This window comes from Thermobia domestica, chromosome 13 (genome assembly GCF_964235325.1).
Source record: "Thermobia domestica chromosome 13, izTheDome1.hap1.1, whole genome shotgun sequence".
NCBI lineage: Eukaryota > Metazoa > Arthropoda > Insecta > Zygentoma > Lepismatidae > Thermobia > Thermobia domestica.
The window spans coordinates 42882388-42893884 of record NC_137466.1 but is presented as its reverse complement, the minus strand read 5'-3'; positions in this window follow the sequence as shown (position 1 = coordinate 42893884).

Sequence of the window (11497 nt, the reverse complement as noted above, 5' to 3'; positions counted from 1 at the left end):
CCTTAAATTTTGGAAATTGACCAATTTAAACATTGGGTATTATAGTACAGGACACTAATATGTATCATGATAAATTTGGGCGGTCCACCTCGTTTCCTTCCAGGGGCACAAAATTGCCAAAATATAAACGTAAGCAATACGTTATACCACGTGTTTGGTCTTTTGGCCCAATTTATCCTCTTGGATGAGGTTCTATTACCTTATATGGTTATATGGTTATGTATAGGGGTCCATTACCTATCATAAGACATAGGTACATTTGTGCACTCCTTTAAAAATTTGGGAGGGGTACTTTGGCCCACCCCTTAAATTTTGGAAATTGCTCATTTTATATATTTGGTATTATAGTACTGGACCCTAACATGTATTATGATAAATTTGGGTAGTTCACCTTGTTCCCTTTTAGTACAGGACCTCATTATGTATCATGATAAATTTGGATGGTCCATCTCGTTCCCTTTCATGGGTACGAAATTGCCAAATTTAGGTACAACCACGTGTTTGTTTTTTGATTTAATTTATTCCCTTGGATGAGGTCCTATTACCTTATATGGTTATATGGTCATGTATAGGGGTCCATTTCCTATCATAAGACATAGGTACATTTTTGCACGCCTTTAAATTTTTTGGGAGAGGTACCTTCGCCCACCCCTTTAATTTTGGAAATTGTTCAATTTAAACACTTGGTATTACAGTATAGGACCCTAATATGGATCACTATAAATTTGGGTGGTCCACATCGTTCCCTTTTTAGGGGTACAAAATTGCCAAATTTTAGTACAACCACGTGTTTGGTCTTTTGGCCCAATGTATCCTCTTGGATGATGTCCTATTACCTTATATGGTTATATTGTAATGTATAGGTGTTCATTTCCTATCATAAGACATAGGTACATTGGTGCATCCCTTTCAATTTTAGGAGAGGTACGTACCTTGGCCCGCCCCTTAAATTTTGGAATTTTTTTGATTTAAGCATTCGGTATTATAGTACAGGACCTTAATATGTATCATGATAAATTTGGATGGTCCACATCGTCCACTTTCATGGGTACGAAATTGCCAAAATATAAACGTAAGCAATACGTTGTACCACGTGTTTGACATTTTGACCCAATTTATCTCTTGGATGAGGTCCTATTACCTTATATGTTTATATGATTATGTATAGGGGTCTATTCCCTATCATAAGACATAGGTACATTTGTGCACCCCTTTAAAATTTGTTAGGGGTACCTTGGCCCATCCCTTAAATTTTAGAAATTGCTCATTTTATATATATTTGGTATTATAGTACTGGACCCTAACATGTATTATGATAAATTTGGGTGGTTTACCTCGTTTCTCTTTCATGGGTACATGTTATATGGGTATGTACAGAGGTTTATTACCTTTATATGTTTATGTTCCCTTTTAAATTTGGGGACTTATCAAATAACAAAATTCGGTAAACCTTTTTCTAGGACCCAATGTATCCTCTTGGATGAGGTCCTATTACCTTATATGGTTATATTGTAATGTATAGGTAGATGTTGGTGTTCCTCTTATGGCCAAATATTCAAAATTTAAAGGTTATTGACCGGCTTTATTATTGAATAAGTACAGGATTTATTACTTTTTCATAACACACAGGTGTATTTGTGTACCAATCTTAAATTTTGGGAGGGGTACATTTCTTATTGTCATATCAATAATTGGTAATGGTTCTTAAAATTGGATAGTATCTCATTCATTGGGTAAATCATTGTGAAATATGAGTATGATCACGTAATCAGTTATTGACCTATGATGGAATTAGGAGTCCAGGACATTGGAACATTGAAACTTTGTAGGATAATTTGAGAATTGCGTCATTGGTTTTGATTATTCCCGCCAAATATAAACGTAAGCAAGACGTTGTACCACGTGATTGCCCTTGATGAGGTAGTGTACAGGGATTCATTTCCTTTGTTGTGGTACTTCTTAAGTTTGAGTACACACACACTTCTAGAAAACAGTTGGTTCTACTCAGGTAAACAATTGACGGACATTATTGACATTATTGAACATATAATGATATGATTAACTCTAAGACTTAGGTATATCAAGAGAAGTATTCTTTAAATTTGGGAATGGTGATAAACAGAATTTTAACATAAGGTGCGAAATTCGAAACAATACATTGAACTTTAGTCACAGCTCATAGTCTAAGATCATTGGTGGTGATTGATTTGAAATCTGATAGCTAACCTTATTGAATTTTATGACTCATAGACGAAAGGCAATACATGCTACAACACTGGCAAAGTTATTGTTAATGCAATTTGATTGGTTGATCACTATCTGTCGTGCAATCTGATTGGCTGATCACTATCTTTCGTGCAATCTGATTGGTTGATGATTTTCAAATCTTTGCTGTATTCAGTTTTAAGTTTTGTTTAACATTTAAAAATCTTGGTTTCGTTCAACATTTTGCACTCACTGATAAATATGATCAAAACCGTTTATTTGTTAATCGAATAGTTAAAAACCGGATAAAGTTTGACGGTTAACCGTGAAACGTAAAATTTTTTTTGCTTGAAATTTTTTGTTTGAAAATTTTTTCGTTTCAAAATTTTGTTTGAGATTTTTTCGTTTGAAATTTTTGTTTGAAATTTTTTTCGTTTGAAAATTTTTGTTCGAAAATTTTGTTTAAAATTTTTTGTTTAAAATTTTTCGTTTCCAAATTTTTTGTTTGAAATTTTTTGTTTCAAAATTTTGTTTGAAATTTTTTTCGCTTCAAAATTTTGTTTGAAAATTTTTGTTCTCGAAATTTTTGTTTTCAAAGTTTGAGTTGACATTTTTAAAAGTTTGTGCACTTATTAGTAAAGAACCGGAACTGTTTAGAGCAAAAACCTTTGACAACATTGTGGTGCAATAGTACACGTCAGAACCTGGGTTTGTACTTGAAATGAAAAAACACAATTCATTGAAATGGATCATTTTATTACACTCCACATACATCCATACCAGATAGTGGTTCTGGATATTGTCGATACAATGTATTTTGAACTTCTTGCACTAGTTTGTCTTTAGCATATAATTTTAATTCCAATTGAAGTCTTTTAAGGTCTAATGCAATATCAATTGGTGGAAACTCAATGTCCATTTGATCACAAATAAACTGTTTATCAATACAGGTATGCACTAGCCGGAACTGTTTAGAACAAAAACATCTGGCAACGTTGTGGTGCACGTCAGAACATGATAATGCAACGTCATCAGTTTTGCATCATCGTTCGAGTTAGTATTCATGGTAACGTCATCATGGCTACTTGTCTGCAGTTTCTAAATACGCGTGATGTGATGAAATCATTTACCAAGATTACTGATTTACAACAAAGTGTACCTTATAGAATCTTAGCTAGCCAAATGATCCCTACAAAGTTTGGATTAAGAATCGTAGTGAAGTTTGAAAATGATAAGAATATAATTTTACCAGCAAGATATTTACCCATGGAGGCATCAAAACAAGAAGAACTGCTGCGTTTCTTAAATACTGGATCTGTATCTTTATGTTACAAAAGACTCTTGGGTCGAAGTCATCAATTTGAATTTAGTACACAGCAATTGTGATGAAATCATGAATTCAAACGTCAGCACATCAGCCGTAGTTGTATGAATGTGGTTGGTCAGCATGACGTCAGCAACTGTGATGAAATCATGAATTCAAACGTCAGCACATGACGTCAGCCGTAGTTCTATAAATCAACCAATACCGTGAAATCATTTGAGCAAGTGCTTTTCGGAGGAAAGATGTGTACTTCTAACGATAAAGAATTCATCTTCGCAAGCTATTATCCAATAAACAAAACGTGTGATGATTGGTATCAGTGCTAGAACATTTGACCCAGTGATTCGATTGGGCAAAGCAGAACAATTTGGTGTACAACTGACCTGTGAAGAATGGCACGAATCGACCAAATGAACGATTAGCTAAATGTGACCATAGTCAAATCATTAGGCTCAAATCATGAAGTGGTGCTCGAAGAGAAGATGGTGCTGTTACGTAAAAAGAGTACATTTCATGTCCCTCGCAACATGGTGTATCTAACACAAACTGAATGGAACAAATTCATCAGCGTATTTCAGTGCGCGAAACATGCAGTGGAAGTGTGCAACAAAACAAGTATATTCCTGAAAAAGTACTATTTTGAAAAATGTGTTATGCATATTGTACAACATGTATCTAGATATTGTGATGGTTGTCAACATCGTTCGTGGGTGCATACCTGTATTGATAAACAGTTTATTTGTGATCAAATGAACATTGAGTTTCCACCAATTGATATTGCAATAGACCTTAAAAGACTTCAATTGGAATTAAAATTATACGCTAAAGACAAACTAGTGCAAGAAGTTCAAAATACATTGTATCGACAATATCCAGAACCACTATCTGGTATGGATGTATGTGGAGTGTAATAAAATGATCCATTTCAATGAATTGTGTTTTTTTTATTTCAAGTACAACCCCATATTCTGACGTGTACTATTGCATCATGTTCTAACGTGTACTATTGCACCACAATGTTGCCAGAGGTTTTAGTTCTAAACAGTTCCGGTTCTTTACTAATGAGTGCACAAACTTTAAAAATGTCAAACCAAACTTTGAAATAAAAAATTTCAAACAAAAATCTTTGAAACAAAATTTTGAAACGAAAAACATTCAAACAAAAAAATTTCAAACGAAAGAAATTCAAACAAAATTTTGAAACAAAAAAATTTCAAACAAAATTTTGAAACAAAAAATTTCAAACAAAATTTGGAAACGAAAAATTTCAAACAAAAATTTTAAACAAAAATTTGAAACGAAAAAAATTTCAAACAAAAAAATTTTAAACAAAAAATTTACAAAAAAAATTTCCAAACAAAATTCTGAAACGAAAAATTTCAAAACAAAAATTTCGAACAAAAAATTTTAAACAAAAAAATTTCAAACAAAATTTTGCAACAAAAAATTTCAAACAAAAAAATTTTCAAACAAAAAATTTTGAAACAAATTTCAAACAAAATTCTGAAACAAAAAAAATTAAAACAAAAAATTTCAAACTAAAAAAATTTTACGTTTCACGGTTAACCGTCAAACTTTATCCGGTTTTTAACTATTCGATTAACAAATAAACGGTTTTGATCATATTTATCATTGAGTGCAAAATGTTGAACGAAAACAAGATTTTTAAATGTAAAACAAAACTTAAAAACTGAATGCAGCAAAGATTTAAAACTCATCAACCAATCAGATTGCACGAAAGATAGTGATCAGCCAATCAGATTGCACGAAAGATAGTGATCAGCCAATCAAATTGCATCAACAATAACTTTGCCAGTGTTGTAGCATGTATTCCCTTAAGACTATGAGTCATAAGATTCAATAAGGTTAGCTATCAGATTTCTAAAACTCAAGGTCAATCACGTGGTACAACGTCTTGCTTACGTTTATATTTGGCTGTAATAATCAATACCAATGACGCATTCTCAAATTATCCTACAAAGTTTCAATGTACCAATGTCCTGGACTCCTAATCCCATCATAGGTCAATAACTGATCACGTGATCACAATGATTTACCCAAAGAACATTTACCAATTATTGATATGACAATAAGAAATGTACCCCCTCCCAAAATTTAAGATTGGTACACAAATACACCTGTGTCTTATGAAAAAAAGTAATAAATCCTGTACTTATTCAATAATAAAGCCGGTCAATAACATTTAAATTTTGAATATTTGGCCATAAGAGGAACACCAATGGGTCCTAGAAAACGTTTACCGAATTTTGTTATTTGATAATTCCCAAATTTAAAAGGGAACATAAACATATAAAGGTAATAAACCATATAACGTGCTAAATAGGTGTCAATAACCTCCGAAATTCGATTTTTGGTAGTTCTTTATCCATGAAAGGGAACGATGTGGACCATCCAAATTTATAGTGGTACATATTGAAGTCCTGTACTATGATACCAAATGCTTATATTAAAACAATTTCTAAAACCGAGTGGATGAGCCAAGATACCCCTCCCAAATTTTTCAAGGGGTGCGTCAATGTACCCATGTCTTATGATAGAAAATGAACCCATATACATGACCATATAACCATATAAGGTAATAGAACCACATCAAAGGGAAGAAATTGGGCCAAAAACCAAACGCATGGTACAACATATTGCTTATGTTTATATTTTAGTAATTTTTACCCATGAAAGGGAACAAGATGGACCACCCAAATTTATCATGATACATGTTGAGGTCATGTACTATGATACCGAATGCTTAAATTGAGCAATTTCCAAAATTTAAGGGGTGGTCCAATGTACCCCTACCAAAAATTTAAAAGGAGTGCACAAATGTACCTATGTCTTATGATAGGGAATAGACCCCTATACATAACCATATAACCATATAAGGTAATAACACCTCATCAAAGGCGATAAATTAGGTCAAAAGTCCAAACACGTGGTTGTACTAAAATTTTGGCAATTTGTACCCCTAAAAGGGAACGAGGTGGACCACCCAAATTTATCATAATACATGTTAGGGTCCTATACTATAATACCAAATATATAAAATGAGCAATTTCTAAAATTTAAGGGGTGGGCCAAAGTACCCCTCCCAAATTTTTAAAGGAGTACACAAATGTATCTATGTCTTATGATAGGAAATAGACCCCTATACATAACCATATAACCATATAAGGTAATAGAACCTCATCCAAGGGGATAAATGGGCCAAAAGACCAAACACGTGGTACAACGTATTGCTTACGTTTATATTTTTGACAATTTTATACCCCTAGAAGGAAACGAGGTGGACCATCCAAATTTATCATACTACATGTTAGGATCCGGTACTATAATACCAAATGTTTAAATTGGGCAATTTCCAAAATTTAAGGGTGGGCCAAAGTACCCCTCCCAAATTTTTAAAGGAGTGCACAAATATACCCATATCTTATGAAAGGGAATGGACCCCTATACATGACCATATAACTATATAGGATAATAACACATCATCAAAGGGAATAAAATCGACCAAAAACCAAACACGTGGTATAACGTATTGCTTACGTTTATAGTTTTGGCAATTTTGTACCCCTAGAAGGGAATGAGGTGGACCGCCCAAATTTATCACGATACATATTAGGGTCCTGTGCTATAATACCCAATGTTTAAATTGGGCAATTTCCAAAATTTAAGGGTGGGCCAAGGTACCCCTCCCAAATTTTTAAAGGAGTGCACAAATATACCCATATCTTATGAAAGGTAATGGACCCCTGTATACGCCCATATAACTATATAAGGTAATAACACCTCATCAAAGGGGATAAATTAGGTCAAAAAACCCCGAAATTTGAATTTTTGGCAATTTTTTACCCCTAAAAGGGAACGACATAGACACCCAATACTGATAGAGGTACATACTATGGTCCTAGGCTACCATACCAAATTTTTAGATTTGGCAATTTCCAAAATTTAAGGGGGGTGGTCCTATGTACCCCTGCCAAAATTTAGGGGGTGGACCATCCAAAAATTTAAAGGGGTGCACAAATGTACCTATGTCTTATGAAAGGAATGGACCCCTATACATGACCATATAATCATATAAGGTAATAGGACCACATCCAAGGAGATAAATTAGGTCGAAAACCAAACACGTGGTACAACGTATTGCTTACGTTTATATTTTGGCAATTTTGTACCCCTAAAAGGAAATGAGGTGGACCACCCAAATTTATCATAATACATGTTAGGGTCCAATACTATAATACCCAATGTTGAAATTGGTCAATTTCCAAAATTTAAGGGGTGGGCCATGGTACCCCTCCCAAATTTTTCAAGGGGTGCATTAATATACCCATGTCTTATGAAAGGTAATGGACCCCTATACATGACCATATAACCATATAAGGTAATAACACCGCATCAAAGGGGATAAATTGAGCCAAAAACCAAACACGTGGTATAACGTATTGCTTACGTTTATATTTTGGCAATTTTGTACCCCTAGAAGGAAACAAGGTGGACCGCCCAAATTTATCACGATACATATTAGGGTCCTATACTATAATACCCAATGTTTAAATTGGGCAATTTCCAAAATTTAAGGGGTGGGCCAAGGTACCCCTCCCAAAAATTTAAAGGGGTGCATTAATATACACATATGTTATGAAAGGTAATGGACCCCTGTATACGCCCATATAACTATATAGGGTAATAACACCTCATCAAAGGGGATAAATTAGGTCAAAAAACCCCGAAATTTGAATTTTTGGCAATTTTTTACCCATGAAAGGGAACGACATAGACACCCAATACTAATAGAGGTACATACTATGGTCCTAGGCTACCATACCAAATTTTTAGATTTGGCAATTTCCGAAATTTAAGGGGGGTGGTCCTATGTACCCCTGCCAAAATTTAGGGGGTGGGCCAAGGTACCCCTGCCAAAATTTAGAGGGGGTGGTCCTAGGTACCCCTAGGTCATTGACCCCTGGCCAAGGTCATTGACCTTTGACCTATGACGTCACAAAAATTTTTGCTGACTCGGCTCGATATAACGGGGGGCCTACTACTGTATCACTTCTACTCTGCTGATTTACATAAAGAACCAATTATCGGTTGGTCGCAAACTGGAATTATTATTTTCCGCTGAGGAATCTTAAACTCTCAATCACATTTGGCCGACACATGAATAGTAATGGCCTTGTCGCAGAGGAATGATCACAAATTGCATGAAATCAATAAAAATATATCCACAGAAAGCTATATTGGTCCGTTTATCCACTCAAATTTGTTGATGATTTGCGAATGAAACATCGCAAGCAATATCTCACGGCCCAGAATATCGCCTGGCGAAAATCTCACATAAAGAAAATCTTGCCAGACGAAATCTAGCCTGGCTAGATCATCGAGGGATAAAACTTAGCCATCTAAACTCTCGCGGGACCAAATCTTGCAGTGGCGATTTCTTCTGTATAGAATGTTTAAAATATATATTTAAAATATTCACTGTACACTTTGAAAATAATAATAATTATCATAAATAAACTACAAGACAGAACATAAGTGATTTTATTAATTTTTAAAAGAGGAAAAGAAAGATAGATAAGTAGTTACTTCCCGGCTTATTAACACTTGCGTCGAAAATAGATCTTTACATTTCACGCTCACCAAATAATTTAATTAAATAGAGAGACAGAACAAGAATTAGGTGGCCACTTGTTTTGGAAAATTTACGGATAAAACCCGTCAACTGAAAAACGAAGAACTTATTTATGTAGGCGGATAACTTGTAACTCATGTAACTGAGATACAGCATTAGAAAGTTTGTTCCATCACCATGATATTGTTCTATATGAACAATGCAATAAACATACGTATTTAGTAAAATTATGAAGTGAATTTGTATTTAATGACTAAAAATTATGAAAAAATCTTCTGACCAGTGGCGTATTTAGGGGCTATCGGGCTAATACCCACAGAAATAATTTCATTATTACGTTTTCGCATCATACGTACAACACAAATGATGATATAAAAGCAATATGAAGAGCATTTATCTACGTTTAAAATATCCTAGCCATTACCCAATTTACTCCAATAATAAATGTGGTTTAAATGTTCTTATATCACACTATTCGTGGAACAATCGTGACGCGGAACGGTTGTGAAAACTCCTAATTGAAATTAAGAAAAAATAAGACATAAATTTTTTAAACATAAATTAACAAAACTCAGCAATAAAATTTCGAGACAAGAGCGAAAAATGTTTTCAGTGATCGAGACTAGACTAGACCTATTAAACTTAGGAGACGAGACGAGAAAATCTTACTTCTCGTCTCGTCTCATGAGGAACATTATCTGAACGAAGCAGATATCATTCTTGCTTGTAGTGACTAGCTGGGAGATGTTGGTGCATTTTTTGCATAAATAGTCGATTTTATGGCATATCAATTTCCAAGCATATCATCAATCTGTACGCTATTATTGGTTATTAGCCAAGAATAGAACGCTGTAGAATGCATTAGGTTATTATTTAGAAATGAAATGAAGTCTTTTAGATTTACATCCCACTCTTATACCGGATACACTAAAGGAGACTCTGATGATGAGAATGAACACGAAATGCTGTAATGAAGAAAGTGAGAGAAACGTGAGTACCCCAAGAAAACCCCACACATGGCGTTTGTCCACCACAAAGCTTACTTGGCGCGAGCTGAAAACGAACCTGGAACCTCATACACCAGAGGTGAGCACTCTACCACTGAGCCACTATGGTCCCCGTTATTATTCAGGGCATAATAACTGATGCAAAAAGAATTCTTGAAATTCCCATATTTTTAATCTGCACGAAAATAGATTTAATAAATAATATTTCTTCTTTCTGTGTTTATTATACTTCCAAACTATGTTATGCATAAGTATTGGAAGTCTAATAGAACGGCTCTGCCTGTTGACAGGTATCAGACCAAAAGCGGTAAAAAAAAAATATTGAGAAGGATTTTCCGGAATAGATTTAGCGTCATAAGAATAGGTTCCATCTCCTCCGTCAATCTTCTATATAAATCGGAAGTGATAGAGATCGACTACTTGCGGGTCATAATAGCTAGCGACAAGCAAGTTTAGGGAATTGATTCAATGTCCCTCAAAAATGTGCCATTTCTACCCCTATCTTTCTATCAAAACCGAAACTGGTAGAAATTTACTACTACTTCCAGTTTCAATAGTGATTTTCATAGAGCAAAGACGATAAGATATATCGAGAAGCAGTTTTCTGCAATCCATTCAGCACCCCAAAAATAGGTTCCGTGTCCGTCTCCTCCAACAACCTTATATTTAAACCGTAAGTGGTAAAAATCGACTACAACCAGTTTCAACATTAATGGCCATAAATCAAATACGGAAATAACTAGGGACGAGAGGATTTCGGAAATCGATCAAACGTCAAGAAAATTTACCACCTATACCCTATCTCATTATTAAAACCGGAAGTGGTAGAAATTTACTACTATTTCCGGTTTCAATATTCAGTTTCATAGAGTAAAAACTGTCAGAGAGGTCGAGAAGTGTTCGGGAATTCAAACAACGTCTCAAGAATAAGCTTTCTTTCTTCCGTTAATCCTGCATTGAAATCAGAAAAGGTAGGAATAAACCGTTTTCGTTTTTAACATTGATCGCCATAAAAATAAATTGGTAGTAGATAGCGACAGTTTTCGAAAATCGATTGAGCATCTCAAGAAAAATACCATCTTCACCTATTTCTCTCTACAGAAACCGGAAATGGTAAAACAATTTTACTCTTCCAGTTTCAATATTGATCCCTATAGCTCCATACAGCTCCCTCAGGCCTATGTGGATAGCATACGCGTCTTTGGTGCGGGAAACCCGGGTTCGATTTCCGGTGGGTTCGTATTCCCTCGCTGTAGGTCCATGTCTTATATAGCCTCCCTGCTGAACGGTACTCCAAGCTGAAATCAA